The sequence below is a fragment of the Cuculus canorus genome, chromosome 4 (assembly GCF_017976375.1).
Source record: "Cuculus canorus isolate bCucCan1 chromosome 4, bCucCan1.pri, whole genome shotgun sequence".
Taxonomy (NCBI): domain Eukaryota; kingdom Metazoa; phylum Chordata; class Aves; order Cuculiformes; family Cuculidae; genus Cuculus; species Cuculus canorus.
In genome coordinates this window covers 22,311,728-22,328,814 of record NC_071404.1, presented here as the reverse complement: position 1 = coordinate 22,328,814, position 17,087 = coordinate 22,311,728, and the positions used below count along the sequence as shown (strand labels likewise).

The 17,087-nt window shown below is 39.0% G+C and overlaps 1 long non-coding RNA gene across 1 annotated transcript in view; it reads right to left on the bottom strand.

Moving 5' to 3' along the window:
* Positions 1–5,733: 5,733 nt before the first annotated feature.
* LOC128851956 (uncharacterized) overlaps positions 5,734–17,087 on the bottom strand; it is a 32,838-nt gene continuing 21,484 nt past the window's right edge. Inside the window, exon 4 of the long non-coding RNA XR_008449477.1 lies at positions 5,734–6,354. This is a non-coding gene — a long non-coding RNA (uncharacterized LOC128851956). The remainder of the gene's footprint in view (positions 6,355–17,087) is intronic.

The following is a 17,087-nucleotide window of genomic DNA, read 5'->3' as shown; positions in this document are numbered from 1 at the left end:
CACAGTTTCAAGAGTCTTAAAGTCCATCAAAGTAACTTCATCTTCAGCTGATTATCATTCTCTCTACATTTTTATTTCCCCAACTGATGCTCCTTACCTCAGCATGCTTCAATCTAAAGTTGCTCTCATTATATCTGTCAGTATGCCTTGTCAGGAACTGTTCTGTCAAGCCATCTGATTAGTATTTTTTGTAGATTAAGCCAAAAAGAGGTTTCATTTTAAACCTACTTGATGAAGAAATTGAGATGTTTCTTACATATGCAACCCCTGGATGGAGTATCAGTGCATTAACTGAGAATTAGGATACTGAGGGAAAAAAATAGCCTTATCTCTCCTACTCTTCTATTCTTCATAAATTCTCGTAGTACTTTTCATCATAATATCTATCCATGTGCCAAGTAACTGCTTGAATTCTTGCAGCATAGGACTCCACAGACCTTTAAGCAGCAGCTCAAAGAGAACTGCAAACAACTGTATTTTCCCAGGTATCAATTACAACTCCATTAAAAAACAAAAGAAGATGCAGCCTTTTAAATTCCTAATAAAAAAATAGAAGCTATATTTACTTGGAGGGAAAAAAAAGAGTAGTATTTTATTACATAAATATATCTCTGATTTGAACTGTTTGAAACTTTTTATTTCATGGAGGGCACTCAGAGACTCAATGTAGCCACATGCATGTACCTGATATTCCTATATTATGACATAATTTTTTGTTAATTATTTAGCACTGAAGCATTGATTGTGTGGGTTTAGCCAGGATGATATGAGTAATGAGCATGAATTCTGGAGAACCTGCTGTGGAAAGACTTTTTTTTTTTTTTTTAATTACCTGTAAAAATATTGTAGGTGGCTAAAATTCTGGCTAGTTAAATACTTAAAAAGATACGGTCAGGAAATTTTTGTTTATATGGCCTTAATTACACAATATGGGAAGTCAGAGCTAAAGATCATCTGCTGTAGCATATAACAATGTACCAATACTTTCAAATCTGGTGAGCAAAACAACATTGCTACCCTGTAGCATTCCAGACAAAAGCGGATGTAATGAATCTATCTGTGGTGTTTACAACCACTTGCCTGCTGAAAAGAATTAAACTATTTTCTTTCTTTCTTTAAAAGACACAAAAGTTGAATCTTCTGTCATCAAATCACCAGATGACTCCATCATTGTGATGTCATCCAGCTGGCACGATCTCTTCATTCAAGAAACCTGTTACAAACAAGCTAAGTAGACATTACCAATGCTTATTAAAAGTACCTCTGCTCTCCTTTTTTCAGCTGTGCACTCTTTTTTTATTCAGTCTTCATTAATCAATTTCAATTACTGCAAGCTCAATTCCAAATGTCATTAATATGATTAACAAATCCATACTTACAGAAAGGATGGCACCTACTCACCCTGGCAAAGCATATACTTATCTCTCTCATACAGTGATAAACATCTGGAAGGGTTTGACCACAGCAGCACTATCAGTTATTCTTCATCATTTAAAACCCTCATAGAGAATGATTTGTAAAGATTATCTTATCAGTTTTTTTCCAATGACGTGGAATTATTGGACTGCAGCAATAATGACTGGAGAAAAATCAACTGAAATATAAAGGAACACTTTGTGAGAAAAACAGCAGTATTTTCCTTCTCTTGGAAATTTCCCTTCATATTTTACTTGGTTTTGTTTTTGAATTAAGTTCTGTAGTCCTAAAAGTTTAGTTACTTAGCAACTAATGGAATAGTTTTAATACTGAAAGGCTGCAACAGAACTGATGCTAACAACAGATCTTTTTGTATTTCATCACAGTTTAGGGCACTTTCTTTTTCCATTTCCCTTAGAAGTGCAAAAAATTATCATAAGGGAAAGTGAGGAAATCATGTATTGAGAAGTTATTCACTAGCCTCTCTAGCTCTTTGTTTAGATCTGTTAAATTGAACTGTGGAAAGTAAATGGCTTTCATTAATAAATAATTTTTCAGAGGACTGAACTCACCAAAAGAAGCATATATAGTATGTTTAATCCTATTTGTCTTTTCATTGTTTTCTGTTGGTTATAATCAGTTATGGTGTAATTTGTGATGACTTGGACTAAATGCTTCAGGAATTCATTTTTCAGTAGCATCCATCTTGTGAAAAATACCAGTCTATTAATGAGCTGCTGTGAAACTTGTGATGTCTATAATACTGAAATGTAAGACTGTGAAGTTCTCTTTAGAGCCAGAAGAATACATAATGCTGGGATAAAGCAGTAGGATCTTCTCCTGTGGAAGTATGGCCAGCATGTATCCATTGGAATTAAATTTTCCAGAAAATATTTGGTAAATTAAATTTCTGTCACATAATAATAACACGACTGTGCACACTAAACAGATCTACAGTGTTCTTAAATAAAATACATGATATTTCAGGAAAAGATCTCTTTTGTTCTTCTTTTTTCTTGTATACTTCAATTAGTGTCACACTATTTGTTTTAGATTAAAAAACAATGATATAAATGGCAGGACAAGTACTAACAACAGAGGAAAATTAATTAGAAACTGATTGAAAATAGTTGGCTGTTACCATGAGGCTACTGTCTATGTATGAAAAATCATGATGATTTGGGAAAAGAGGGCTCCTGGCAATTTTATGAATATATTTAATACAATGACAAAGACATGGAAACTGTAGATGGATCTGTCTAATCTCAGTCTCTGGAAAGATCATGGAAAATTTTCTCTTGAAAACCACTTCTGAGCATGTATAATAAAAGAAGATAGCCAGAAACAGTTGATAGAATTTTAATAAGGTAAAATATGGTAAATAACCCAATTGCTTTCAACAGTGCACCAAATGGCAATGGGTAGAATGGAAGAGCAATGAATAAAATACATCTTGACTGCAGTAAGATTTTTTGACATTTTCAATTGCAGCATGCTCGTTTGAAAATAGAGAAATTATAGTCTGAACAATTGCATGAGTAGAGATTTGGATGGACCACAATAGTCTAAGGGTAGTAATCAATTCCTCGATATTTATTTGGTGGCTGGTAACGAGTATCTGTGTTTGGTACTGAGTTAGTATTATTCTATTTCTTCACCAACCAACTTGATGACAGGTTAAAATACATCTTCAGGGTGATACTAAAATGGGAACAACTAACACACCAAACTCTGGATCTTTGATCCAAGAGGATCTTGGCAAACTTAGACTGATGTACATAATCCTGCTGGGAGAAACAGAGAGAACCGTGCTTGTTTACTATGTTGAAAGAAAGACTGAGGTTTGATCTAAATAGCATCTCAAAGCTTATTGACAGACAGTTAATGGTATCATGGATCTAAACTGAAAGATGATATAACAAAAGGCAGTAGCTTGAAATTGTTACATAGAGTTCAGAGTGGACATTAGAAAAAATATGTTCACTAAGAACGTAGTATGACACTAGAACTGGTAACTCAAAAACTTGTTGAATCTCCTTTCTTAGAATAGCTTTGCAGACCAGCTCAAAAATCAAATTCCTGACAGAAATGAACAGCAACTAAAAGAACTAAAATTTTAGTAGAAGAGAAAGATATGGTAAAACACTGAAAGCAGAAATAAAAATTAGTGGAACTGTGTGAGAAAAGAAAGGTATTACCCAAGAAACCTAGCTTGATGCAGTCGAATGTGTTTGAGGAAATGCAGACAAAAGATGAGGGAGTGACATTACAATGATGAAATGAATGATCTTAGAGGCTGTGTAAACTAGAGTTGGCTTAGCATGTCACAGTCTGTATTAGAGATGAAAATAGCCTACGCATGCAGGACAAATAAAGGAAAGCAAACAGAAGGCAGTCCCAACACTAGGGTTTATGGTGTTATCATCACAGCTGAAAAATGAAAACAGAAGCTTCTGGAGAAAAGAATGAAATGGCAAGTTAATTTCTGACATAATAAAACTTAGTGTTTTTTATGGACTTCATCTTACTGATAAAGATGGGAAAAAGAATGCTGACTTTTTTAAAAAGAAAAAAAATGATGGTTTATACTTTGAAGTTTCTATTCAGATTGAATAGAAAAAAATATAGCAGTTCAGAGTTTGGGGAGTAGGTGGGGAGTATAAGTACAATAATACAGCAAATTTATTAAGACATAAACTTAAATTCTTTGTCCTGACAGCAAGTGTGTGCTACTGCCAGGTATACAAATTAATTCTAATCACTCTATAGGCTTTATTCTTCTTTACATTAACTTCAAAGACACAGAAGAAACTGAGATTAAGGATATATTCTGACTGCATGAGTATACAGAATCTTCTAATATGATTTAGTAGACAGCTAAAAGGATACTTCTTACAGTCATTATGCATTTGTAACAAGAACAGTTGCATTGTAGTTTAGAGCCTGTTTTAATTTCCTTATTAATATCGCTATTAGTGTTCGTGCATCTTACCATGCGTATTTCTTAATAAGTAAACTGATGTCATAAAATAAGAAAAACATGGTTAATTATTTATTTTTTGTACTTTCCTTATTTTTTCATAGGAAATCTAGCACAGACAATCTAGGCAATCTTAGTTCTATACCTCAGAGACAGCAGTCTGTTCTATTGCAGAAATTATAGAGTCATAGAATCATTTAGGCTTGAAAAGACCTTTAAGTTTATCAACAGTTTCTTAGACACTGAGCATTTAATTTCTACCTTTGCAAAGCAGAAGTAGCAGGTTTTATCCCTGTCTTATGATTATGAGTAATTTACAGTGTAGGACAGGAGACCTGCACGCTTTTAATACAGAGACTAGTAAACACGTTACCATACTACGTAATTTATAATTGCTGAGGAAAAAAACCCTTATCACCAACTGGTCCTTAGTGGTCTTGCACTACTAACAACTCCAAGAAACCTGTGGAGTTTTGATGAAAACCACAAAACCCAAAATGTCTGATACAAATTTTGAATGTTAAGAAAGCATAAGAGAGGCAATGTATTTACAAAGGCTGTTTCTATTGTGCTCTGCCTTTTTTACTGTTCTGTTCTGAGAGATTCTTTCATGGGTGTTCCAAATAAGTCTATCATTGTATGAGCCCAGTCAAACAGGAGCAGACAATATAAAGAGAAATATATCTATTATAAAGGACCTTGGAGGTATATTATGGTTTAGCAGCTGGCACAATGAGCACTAAGTGGTCAGAAGACACTAAAGAGTTCAGTGTGGTTTCAGCCACAAGGGAAACTCAACTCTTTGCGATGTACTGGAGTGAATATATTTTGAACATCACATTTCATATTAGACCCTGCATTCCAAAAAAGATATTGACAAACGGAATGAAGTTCAGAGGACAGCAAAAGAAAAAGGATCAAGGAGATGAAGGGATTGATTTCTCAGGAAAGATAAAAAGAAGTACCCATGTATGACTTGACTCAGCAATTATAAAGGGTATGGAGAACTAACAGGCTACAAATAGTCAATGGATTTAAATATTAAGTAGAGAGAAATAATTTAGTGCAGGACAAGATGATGTAGCCAGACCATTGGCATGAAATTAAGGGAAAAAATGTAAACCAAGTGCCAAAGCAACTGTCACAGAATAGATATGTTGACCTTGTAATTGGATGGGAATTAGAAAGTAATAACAGTCGTGTCACTCAATAGGTCAATCTTTGACCAGTCATACTAAAGCTATCTCAGTTACAGGATTACACTGTGTCGGCACTAACATTCTTTTATTTAATAATCAAACAATTTATTCTGGGCTGTGTTAGGAGGAGTATCGCCTGCAGATTGAGGGAAGTGAACTTTCCCCTCTATATTACTGTCATTGGTTAATTCCTTTGTTAATTTCTGCATAACATTTTCCCGCTGAAATTCTTTACTTGCCAATTTTAAATATTAATTTCTATCATTTTCCTAAGTGCTTCATAATTTTTATTGATGAATTAATCCAAATAGATAGTCAAATTATTTTCATTTACATCAAACTTACAAATGCTTATGTTATCACTCAAGCAATATTACTCAAATAACTTAAGGCATGTATTGTGAGTTAAACCCAGTAGGCAAATAAGCCCAACACAGCCGCTCACTCACTTCCCCACAGCGGGACGAGGGAGAGAATTTGAAAAGCAAAAATACATGAGTTCAGATAAAGACAGTTTAATAGGTAAAGTAAAATCTGCATAGAGAAGCCAAGCAAAATAAAGAATTCATTCACTATTTCCCATCAACAGACAGGTGTTCAGCTTTATCACATGTAATGTTTACTTGGTTATTCAAGCATTGTAACTCCGAATGTCCTCTTTCCAGCTTTTATTGCTGAGTACTATGTCATACGGTATAGAATATTCTTTGGGTCAGATGTGTCAGCTGTGTCCCCCTCAGTCAACACACTGGCAGAGCACTGTGAGAAGAGAAGAAGTCTTAACACTGTGTAAGCATTATTCAACAATAGCTATCAGTGTGTTATCAGCACTGTTACGGTCACAGCTTCAAAGCAGAGCACTATGTGATCTACGAGGAAGAAAATTAACTCTACCCCAGGTAAAATCAGATAGTTGTGCCAACATTCTTGTCCCAGGAAGAGTCAGAAAAATGGACAGTGCTTTCATGCAGTATCTTAGCAGTTACAGAACTATCAAGAATGTGAAAGATTTGGCATCGATAGTGTTTCTGCTGAAATAAGGACTTCTCAGAGGAGTATTTGAATTGCCAGTTTGTTCTGGATGGTATAGGTTGATGAGGATCTAAGGCATTCTTATTAACACTTTTAGAGGGTAGAGAAAAAGCAAGGGCAAAAGGGGATGAATAAAGTTGTTCCTCAGGAGGAAACATTCTCATATTTGAGAAGTCATAGCAGTCCAGTAAGTCCCTGCTGACTAGAAAAGGGGAAAAAAGCCTCCCATATTTAAAAAAAAAAAGGGGAAATATAGGCTGGTCAGTCTCATCTTTGTGCCTAGCAAGATCATGAAGCAGATCCTCCTTGGAAAAAATGATGAGGCACAAGATAAAATAAAGAGATTATTGGTGGCAGTCAACATGGCTTCACTAAGGATGAATCATAGATGAAAAATATGGTGGTTGCCTACATTTGCTGGATAATGGAAGAATAACTGATGTCATCTACCTGGACTTATGCAAAGCATTTGACATTGTCTGGCATGACATTATGGTCAATAAATTGGAGAGATATGGAGTTGATTAATTGAGTAGGGGCTTTTTACAAGGGCATGTAATGATAGGAAGAAGGGGCTTTAAATAGCTTTAAATTGGAAGGGGGAAGATTTAGATTAGACATTAGGAAGAAATTATTCATGATGAGGGTGGTGGGATGCTGTAACAGGTTGCCCATGGAAGCTGTTGACGACCTCTCCCTAGAAGTGTTCAGTGCCAGGTTGGATGGGGCCTTGAGCAGCCTGGTCTAGTGAGAGGTGTCTCTGCCCATGGCAGGACAGTTGGAACTGGGTGATCTTTTAGATCCCTTCCAACCCTATGAATCTATGATTCTATAACTTCTTAGATATGATAGATATTGGCTTAGCAACTTCATCCCACAGTTCCCTCAGGACCTGTGAATGCATCCTCTCAGGTCCCATGGACTTTTGCACTTTCAAATTTCTTATATGGTCTCACACCTGTTCTTCTCCTACAGTGGGCTATTCATTGATATCCCAGTCCTTGCCTTTGCCTTCTGCAACTTGGGTGGTACAGCCTGAGTCCCTGCTGGTGAAACTTGAGGCAAAAAAAGCCCCTTCTCCTTCAGGAGAGGGCTTACATTCTCCCTAGTCTTCCTTTTATTGTTTTTTTTAGAAGCTTTTCTTGTGTTTCTTAACATCCTTGGGCAGGTTTAATTCTATCAGGGCTTTAGCTTTCCTAACCTGGTCCCTGGCTGCTCAGACAATTTCTCTGTTTTCCTCCCAGGCTATCTGCTCTTGCTTTCACCCTCTGTAGGCTTCTTTTTTGAGTTTAAGTTTGTCCAGGAGTTCCTTGTGTACTTTGTTACTCACTGTTCTGGCCTTTGTGTATTTCATTCTCAGATATTTAACTCCTCCCATATAACAAATCTACTTACCTAATCCAAAGAATTGATTTCTATTTTATGGCAGAGACATTGAAAGTTAGATTTTGCAACTATACTAATAACCGAATCTTTATGTGTTAGCCCCCTGCAGTACTTACCTTACTTATGTAACATTAAGTAGTGACCTCAGAGTTTGCACTTGTTCTAGCATCAAAAAAATGTATGCTTCCAACTGCAAAATCAAGAATTACTTTTATGCCTGCTTTCATAGAATCATAGAATCATAGAATCACTAGGTTGGAAAGGACCCACTGGGTCATCGAGTCCAGCTGTTCCTAACAATCCCTAAACCATACCCCTCAGCACCTCATCCACTCTGTCCCTTAAACACCTCCAGGGATGGTGATTCAACCACCTCCCTGGGCAGCCTCTGCCAGTGCACAATGACCCCTTCTGTGAAAATTTTTTTCCTGATGTCCAGCCTGAACCTCCCCTGGCAGAGCTTGAGGCCATTCCCCCTTTTCCTGTCCTCTGTCACCTGGGAGAAGAGGCCAGCTCCCTCCTCTCCACAACCTCAAAGTACAAAAAGTGGCCGTAGTGGACCTGCATGCTCTAAGGTGCCATGAGGAAAGACACAGAAGCCATTCATAAAAAGTAATGAGAAGAGCTTTAAAACGTGGAGAGAGAAGATAGGTGAATACATTATTTGGATGTAAAGGTACATATTAATTGTGTCTGGTCCCTGAGGACACTGTCAGGCTTTATTGGCCTTGCCCAGCCTCACCTGGGGACTGTCTACACCTCTGCCCAGGACCAAGGACCTAGATTCATTCCCCTGTGGCCTTCAGCTCCTGCCTCAATGATCCGACTGCAGGGCTGGTCTCTGTCTCCCCACAGCCATGCTTCCATGGGCCCCACTAAGGCAGACCCACCCAGGGAGGTGCCCGGTGCCAGGTGCTGGAACTGCCCACGGCTACCCTGCTGCCCAGCAAGCAGGGAGGGACAGACTCTGACCGCCAGGCTTTGTCTGCCCAGCCTGGGGATTTTCTCCAGTTCCCTGTTCCCAGCCCCAGGAAGCTGCTGGTTCATGCTTCTCTGCAATAAAGAGTATCCTCAGAGGACAAATTATAAGTGGGTGAGAAAGGATTCTTCTAAATCACCAGTCATTTGCCTCAGGGAAAGGAAAATACTCTTAGTTGCTATTCAACTCAGCACAGCAGACAGCTTTCTGGTTGGTGTTTTTTTTTTTTTTTTTTTTCCGGTAGGTGACACATTGTATGCTATTTTTCTCACACAAGCTCAAGATTGTGCATTTTTCAGAGCAGCATGGTATTTTCTTTTATGTTTTCTGTAATCTTATAAGGACTTCTTGGAACTGCATCGTTAAAAAATGATAATGTTTTCATTCATTTACTTAAGACACATATACATAGCAATAAGATTTATATATACTTAGCAATAGGATTATGTTAACTTTACATTTACAGTTGCAATGCCATTACATGTACAGCCCTTAAAAAAGTTTCCACTGCACTCATAATTCAAATAAGTTCTGAAATTTGCTATCAAATGTACAGAAACCTATGCGTTCTAATGCTTGAATATAAAATGGCCAAGATTATTAAAGATAAGCAAATTGTGGTTTAACATTTTATTAGTTCCCCTTTTTTCAGCTCTTTAAAAACTCTTCAATTTATTGCATTGAATCAGTGTCCTTTGAAAGTGCCCTGATTATGTTGCCCTTGCAATTTCAGAAGTCATATTTTAAAAAGGTCAAAATGTTTATCTTTATAACAGAAAAAGTCATAGCTACTTATTGGTCTTGCATTTGTTTCCTGTTCTGTTCCCCTGATGTTAATTTCAGTGCTTTAGCTTTCGTATTCTCTTTTTCTCTTAAGCTTGAGGTATGTACTTTTGATGTATATAATTCAAGACAAATAAAAATCAAACTGAATAGAAATGAGCCCTTTGATCTTCTAAATACATTGCTGAATTAATCTCTTTTCCTTACTTCTATTTTTTGAAAAGGACACTGCTGCTTTTGAGTTACTGACAGAGGAATTTACCCTTTTGATGCATAGCTCACTGCTCTTCTGGAATTATCTTCTTGTTCTTTTGTTTTTCAGCAAAAAAGTCAAAGCTTGGCCTTTTAAGTGATGATCACTATTCCAATGACCATAAAAGAATCACAGGTTTTCCTTTTATATTTTTTTAACCCATTCTCCATTCTATTCCTGAACACTTCTTTAGATAGGTCGAGGAGATTTTTTCCGTCTTTGCAGAGCATGGTCCCATGCACAGTTGTTGGATGTTTCAGCCCAACTCATGGCTGTATGGACGAAGTAGTGACAGCAGCAAAACTATAGTCTCTATAAAGTGGTGGTGTGTCTAATGCTATTGAAACATACTACTTTAGTGAAAGATCCTGTATTAGACATACTTAATGTTGCTTCATATGTTTGTTCCTCTCACTAGTACCAAGTGCTGAACTGATTGATGTCTGGTCTTGCTCAAAATGACATGGCTGAGATCTTTCTGGGAAGGTGACGATGCAGAGATAATTACACACACATATATATACATATAATTAATTTCAGTTTGTGGGACAATTTCTGACCACGTGGAAGTTTTGGGTAATTTTTGTAATCAAAGAGAGGTAGCTTCATGGTCTCTAGACCTCCACCTCTTGTCCTCGTAGGTGACTTCAGTCTTCCGGATATCTGCTGGGAGTACAATACAGCAGAAAGGAAGCAGTCTAGGAGGTTCCTGGAGTGCGTGGAAGACAACTTCCTCATACAACTGGTTAGTGAACCAACAAGGGAGAGTGCCCTCCTTGACCTGCTGTTTGAGAACAGGGAAGGTCTTGTGGCGGATGTGACGGTTGGGGGACGCCTGGGACTAAGCGATCATGAGATGAGAGGGTTTTCAGTTCTAGATGGGATAAAGAAGGGGATTAGCAAAACAGTCACATTAAACTTCCAGAGGGCAGACTTTGGGCTGTTCAGAAGGTTGGTTGGCAAAGTCCCATGGAAGACAGTCCTTCAAGGCAAGGGAGCCCACGAGGGCTGGGTACTCTGAAACCCTAGCAGCTCAGGAGCAAGCCATCCTTATGTTCCAGAAAAGGAGCCGGCAGGGGAAAAAGCCAGCTTGGTTGAGCAGGGAGATTTTGGGATGCATCAAAAAGAAGAAGAAGGTCTATGAGCTTTGGAGGAAAGGGCAGGCATCTTGGGTGGACTACTGGGAGGAAGTGAGATCGTGCAGGGAAAAAATCAGGAGGGCTAAGGCCCAACTAGAGATCAAATTGGCTAAGTCTGTGGAAGATAATAAAAAATCTTTCTACAAATACATCAACAAGAAAAGGAGGACGAGGGAGAATATTCAGTCCCTATTGGATGCAGAAGGAACAACAGTGACAGGGGATAAGGACAAGGCTGAGGTACTTAATGCCTTCTTTGCCTCAGTCTTTAATAGCAAAGAAAGTTGTTCCCCCTGTGTACAAACCTAAGAGTTAGAGGAGCAGGATGAGGCTCCCGTGATCCAAGAGGCGGAGGTTAGAGACTTGCTTGCCCAGATAGACACCCACAAGCCTATGGGGCCGGATGGCATCCACCCAAGAGTATTAAAGGAGCTGGCAGATGTTCTTTCCAAACCCCATTCCATCATCTTCCAGCGGTCCTGGATGACTGGGGAAGTTCCACTAGACTGGAGGCTGGCTGATGTTGTGCCCATCTACAAGAAGGGTTGCAGGGAGGATCCAGGGAACTACAGGCCTGTCAGTCTGACCTCAGTGCCGGGAAAAGTCATGGAACAGGTAATCTTGAGTGCTACCATGAAGCACATGCAAGAGAACTGGGTGATCAGGCCCAATCAACATGGGTTTACAAAAGGCAGATCTTGCCAAACTAACCTGATTGCCTTCTATGACAAAATGACTCGACTACTGGATGGGGGAAAGGCTGTGGATGTAGTCTTCTTGGACTTGAGTAAAGCCTTTGACACAGTTTCTCACAGCATTCTGCTTCAGAAACTGTCTGCCTCTGGCCTGGATGGGCGCACCACTCTTCTGAGTGGAAAACTGGTTGGATGGCCGGGCCCAGAGAGTGGTGGTAAATGGAGTTAACCCCAGCTGGAGGCCAGTCACAAGTGGGGTTCCTCAGGGCTCGGTACTGGGTCCAGCCCTGTTCAATGTCTATCAATGACCTGGATGAAGGCATTGAGAGCACCCTTAGCAAGTTTGCGGATGACACTAAGCTGGGAGGAAGTGTGGATCTGCTGGAGGGTAGGGAGGCTCTGCAAAGGGATCTGAACAGGCTGGACCGCTGGGCTGAGGCCAATGGCATGAGGTTCAACAAGGTCAAATGCCGGGTCCTGCACTTGGGGCACAACAACCCTATGCGGTGCTACAGACTAGGGGAAGAGTGGCTGGAGAGCTGTACAGAGGAGAAGGACCTGGCAGTGTTGGTTGACAGTCGACTGAACATGAGCCAGCAGCGTGCCCAGATGGCCAAGCAGGCCAATGGAATCTTGGCTTTTATCAGAAACGGCGTGACCAGCAGGGCCAGGGAGGTTATTCTCCCTCTGTACTCGGCACTGGTGAGACCGCACCTTGAGTACTGTGTTCAGTTCTGGGCCCCTCACCACAAGAAGGATGTTGAGGCTCTGGAAAGTGTCCAGAGAAGAACAAGGAAGCTGGTGAGGGGGCTGGAGAACAAGTCTTGCGAGGAGCGGCTGAGAGAGCTGGGGTTGTTTAGCCTGGAGAAGAGGAGGCTGAGGGGAGACCTTATTACTCTCTACAACTACCTGAAAGGAGGTTGTGGAGAGGAGGGTGCTGGCCTCTTCTCCCAAGTGACTGAGGACAGGACAAGGGGGAATGGCCTGAAGCTCCGCCAGGGGAGGTTCAGGCTGGACATCAGAAAAAAATTCTTCACAGAAAGGGTCATTGGGCACTGGCAGAGGCTGCCCAGGGATGTGGTTGAGTCACCTTCCCTGGAGGTGTTTAAGGAACGGGTTGATGAAGTGCTGAGGGACATGGTTTAAGGGAGTGTTGGGAATGGTTGGACTCGATGATCCAGTGGGTCCTTTCCAACCTGGTGATTCTATGATTCTATGAGAAAGTTGTCTTGTTGAAAATTCTGTATATAGGCATAACAGGAAAATTTTGCCATTAACACAAAGAAAATATTGGTTTTATGAATTAGATTAAATTTAAAAAATTACTATCTTTTAACAAAATAGAAAACACTGAAGACTTGTAATGTGTTAATTTTGATAACTTTTGAGAAGGTTTTTGTAAGATTTATCTATTTTTATGAATTGGTAATGAAATTACTGTAATCGTTAGGATTTGATCAAATATAAAGTTATTTTGTGTTATAATCTTACAGTTTTAGAACTGGTGTGAAAGTAAGTAAATTAACCTGTATCTAATATAAACATAATGGGAATCTTGAAATATATTGTGAAAATATGAATAAACTTATAAATGAAAGTTATAATTTGTCAAAAATAATACTTTTTTATCTAGCAATTGTTTTATTTGTTCTGTAAGGTCAGAATGTTACATATTCTAGAACAAAAGAAGTAAAAACTTGACAGGAAAATGTTCCTTTTTAAAGATTTATATTTTTATAATAAGTGATGCTAACTTTCACAGAATCACAGAATCACAGAATCACAGAATCACAAGGTTGGAAAGGACCCATTGGATCATCAAGTCCAACCGTTCCTAACACTCCCTAAACCATGTCCCTAAGTACTTCATCCACCCGTTCCTTAAACACCTCCAGGGAAGGCGACTCGACCACCTCCCTGGGCAGCCTGTTCCAGTACCCAATGACTCTTACTGTGAAGAATTTTTTTCTGATATCCAACCTGAACCTCCCCTGACGGAGCTTCAGGCCATTCCCTCTAGTCCTGTCCCCTGTCACTTGGGAGAAGAGGCCAGCTCCCTCCTCTCCACAACCTCCTTTCAGGTAGTTGTAGAGAGTAATAAGGTCTCCCCTCAGCCTCCTCTTCTCAAGGCTAAACAACCCCAGCTCTCTCAGCCGCTCCTCATAAGACTTGTTCTCCAGCCCCCTCACCAGCTTTGTTGCTCTCCTCTGGACACGCTCCAGAGAAGCTTTCTCTTTATTTCTCATCAAGTAAACCTCTCTTTTACATTTTTTTTTGTCTGCATGATGAGGCATAGAGTGATCTATTGCACAAAAAGAAAGTTGATCCCTCTCAGTCTTCTCTGTGAATGAAATCTCTACCTTAAGTGTGAAGTTATTAGCTGTGGTGGCTTGGTAGCTTTTGTCATATTTCAGAAACCAGGACTTAGTCCCGTGTCCTAAATATTGAGTGGAAGAAGTGACAGTTAGACTTGGAAGTACGTGACAGAGGAATAGGCAGTCCTTGTGTTGGAAATTCAAGGGCAGATTTTTATTCTTTTTTTCTATATTTTTTCCACCATACAAAGTTTTTTCACGATGACTTTCTCTGTCCCATATTGTGTCAAAAAAACACATAATTCAAAAGGGAATTGAACACTTCCCTGCGTATAAACATGAATGCATCAGTCAGCAGAGCATAAAAAGTTAACCTCTTTTTAGAAGAGCATTTGTATGGTATTTCTAATTAGCACTGCACTGCATTCCGTACATCTTTAACAAGAGATCAACTCACATTAGGGTCATATAACAGTTTTCTGTTCAAGAAAAGACTGACAATTATTTTGCTGCTTTCCCCATAGCCTTTTTTTCTCTCTCCCGTCTAAATAAACAGGTGTATCTTTTTTCTTTTTTTATAAAGCTCATAAGTTTATGTATTAATAGTAATTCCTCTCCCAATTATTAGGCTATGCTTTGAATAGAAGCCAATCTGATAATTTTACTCATAAAAATTCCAGCAGAATAGGGACATAGAGTGTCTGTGGATGTTGACAAACCTTGGGCCTAAGCTTAGTCCCTTGTTGCTTAGCATTCCTTGAAGAGTTTTCAGTATTATCAAAAGCAGCAATTTGGCTAGAAAACAAACTCTGCATTTGGAGCTTAACAACTAATCTGATAAAAGTCATGGTTGTGTTCAAACAATGCAGTGTCGATGTCTGATCTAAGAAACTTGATTGTGCAGTTATGATAATTTTGTTTCTTAGTCCAGCTTGACTGGAAACCTGCTTGGCTGAATTCCTAAGTTGTGACAGCATGAAGAAGCTTAAGTCTATGATTATCAGAGCTCTTAAGATATCCATGGGTCTAATAACCAGATTAACCAACCTCACCTGGATCTTCAGCTCACACCATCTGCCTTGGGTCCAGGAACTTCAGTTAAGCTGAGGCCTGATCACCCAGCACCCTTGCCTGGGCTGTAGCTTAAGTGTACTTGTCAGGTTTTTCATCCTGTCTCCTGGATGGACCTTGGACCTACACTGTAGCTAGCTTGTCTCCTGAATGGCCTCACATATGTATGTTGTATGATTTCTTCAGTCCTGACTTTGGTCCTTTCTTCAGCTGCTTCTAACTAGAGTCCCTAGTTAGAATCTTGGCCTAGAATCTTGGCCTGATTCATCTCCTTCCCTTGTCTGGAAATGTTGCTGGACTCTACTATTAGCAGACTGACCAGTACATCCCAGTAAGTAAGGGCTCTGCCCTACCCGTGGTGTGGACACTCATCGTTTTTCTTCCTTGTGGAATGACCCTGCTTTTTATGTTCCCCTATACTGATATAAAGCAGTGATTTTAAAGAGAAAGGAAGGGCAATACTAACAGTAAAAAAAAAAAAAAAAAAAAAGGAAAAAAAAATGGTGCCGGACAAGAATACAAAATACTTGTCATGTAGAAGACTGGTGATCCTCACCTTGCCTTAAAAGCAAGAGATCAATACACCAACTAAAGACAAAGTTGCATTGCAGTATTCCCTGCTTGTCCTAGTGGAATTGTTTTACTGTGTAGAAAAGGAATTCAAGATTCATTAGATGACATCAAGTTTCTGTTATTAAATGAAGGCTTTCAAATTGGGTGCCTGCTGTCATCACTGTTCCTATTTGTCCAACAGCTACTGGTTAATCTCAGTTTGTACTCTCTCATTTTCGTACTGCAGGTGTTATTTTATATGTACATGCATAAATTTATGAATTATTTCTTTGGGTTTTATTTATGATGAGACTCTAACTTATTTAGTGTGTAGTATTTTAAAAGTCTTGACTAATAACTTAAAGACTGTGATTTTTTTTTCCTTAAGGAACCATAGAATTATGATTAGTTTGTTAACTTTTGACTTAAAAGTACTGACAGCATTCATCTCCAGAACAGTCTTACAGATTTATCTTACACACCTGTTGATGCCTCCACAACAACCTCTCCAAAATCCAGTAGGATTGAATTTAAATTTGAAAATACTACACTCACCTTTTTCTCAGAAAGTTGTAACAAAAAAAAATAAAATTGCATGAAAGCCATTATTCAAGTATCTCATGTTTGCCTATGGGAAAGTTTTAATTATTTATCTTTATACAGTCAGTGGTTGGACACTCACAATAGGAACAGTGCTCCTATACTTGTGATACACTCCCATTCTACTATGAGATCAAATCCGCCAGCAACAGGTAGAGTGTTGCCCTCCTACAGGGTCCAGTCTAGCAGGGCAGGCTGCCAGCTGGAGAGATATTGTGGGAAACCCCTGGTGATCAAGTGCAATGTTTTAGAATATCCTTCCAGCTGGCAGTCTGCCTAGGATGGTATTTCTGTGCACTCTTCAAAACACTTTAAGAAGTTTATTAAGATTGCAGGCAGCAACCATGGCAACTGGTAGGAACTATATTTCTCAAATGCACCAGCAAAGCACATATACAAATAAATAAGTGTGTATTGTGGAAAGATACAGAACAATACAATACTCTATTATAATTTCCATATATATTTAATAAAGTAGCACTTAGAGTCTGAGCACTACAGCGTAATCGAGGTGGAAAGGGCACTGGAACAAAGACTTACACTAATATTTTTGTATTTGTTTATGTGTATCAGGTGATGTGTTACCTGGTGTTAAAACATACTATTATGTTCCTAGTCATACATATGAACTGCAGGAGGGTCAGTTAATAGTGAACCATGTCATAAAAGATTACTTAATGAAGTACT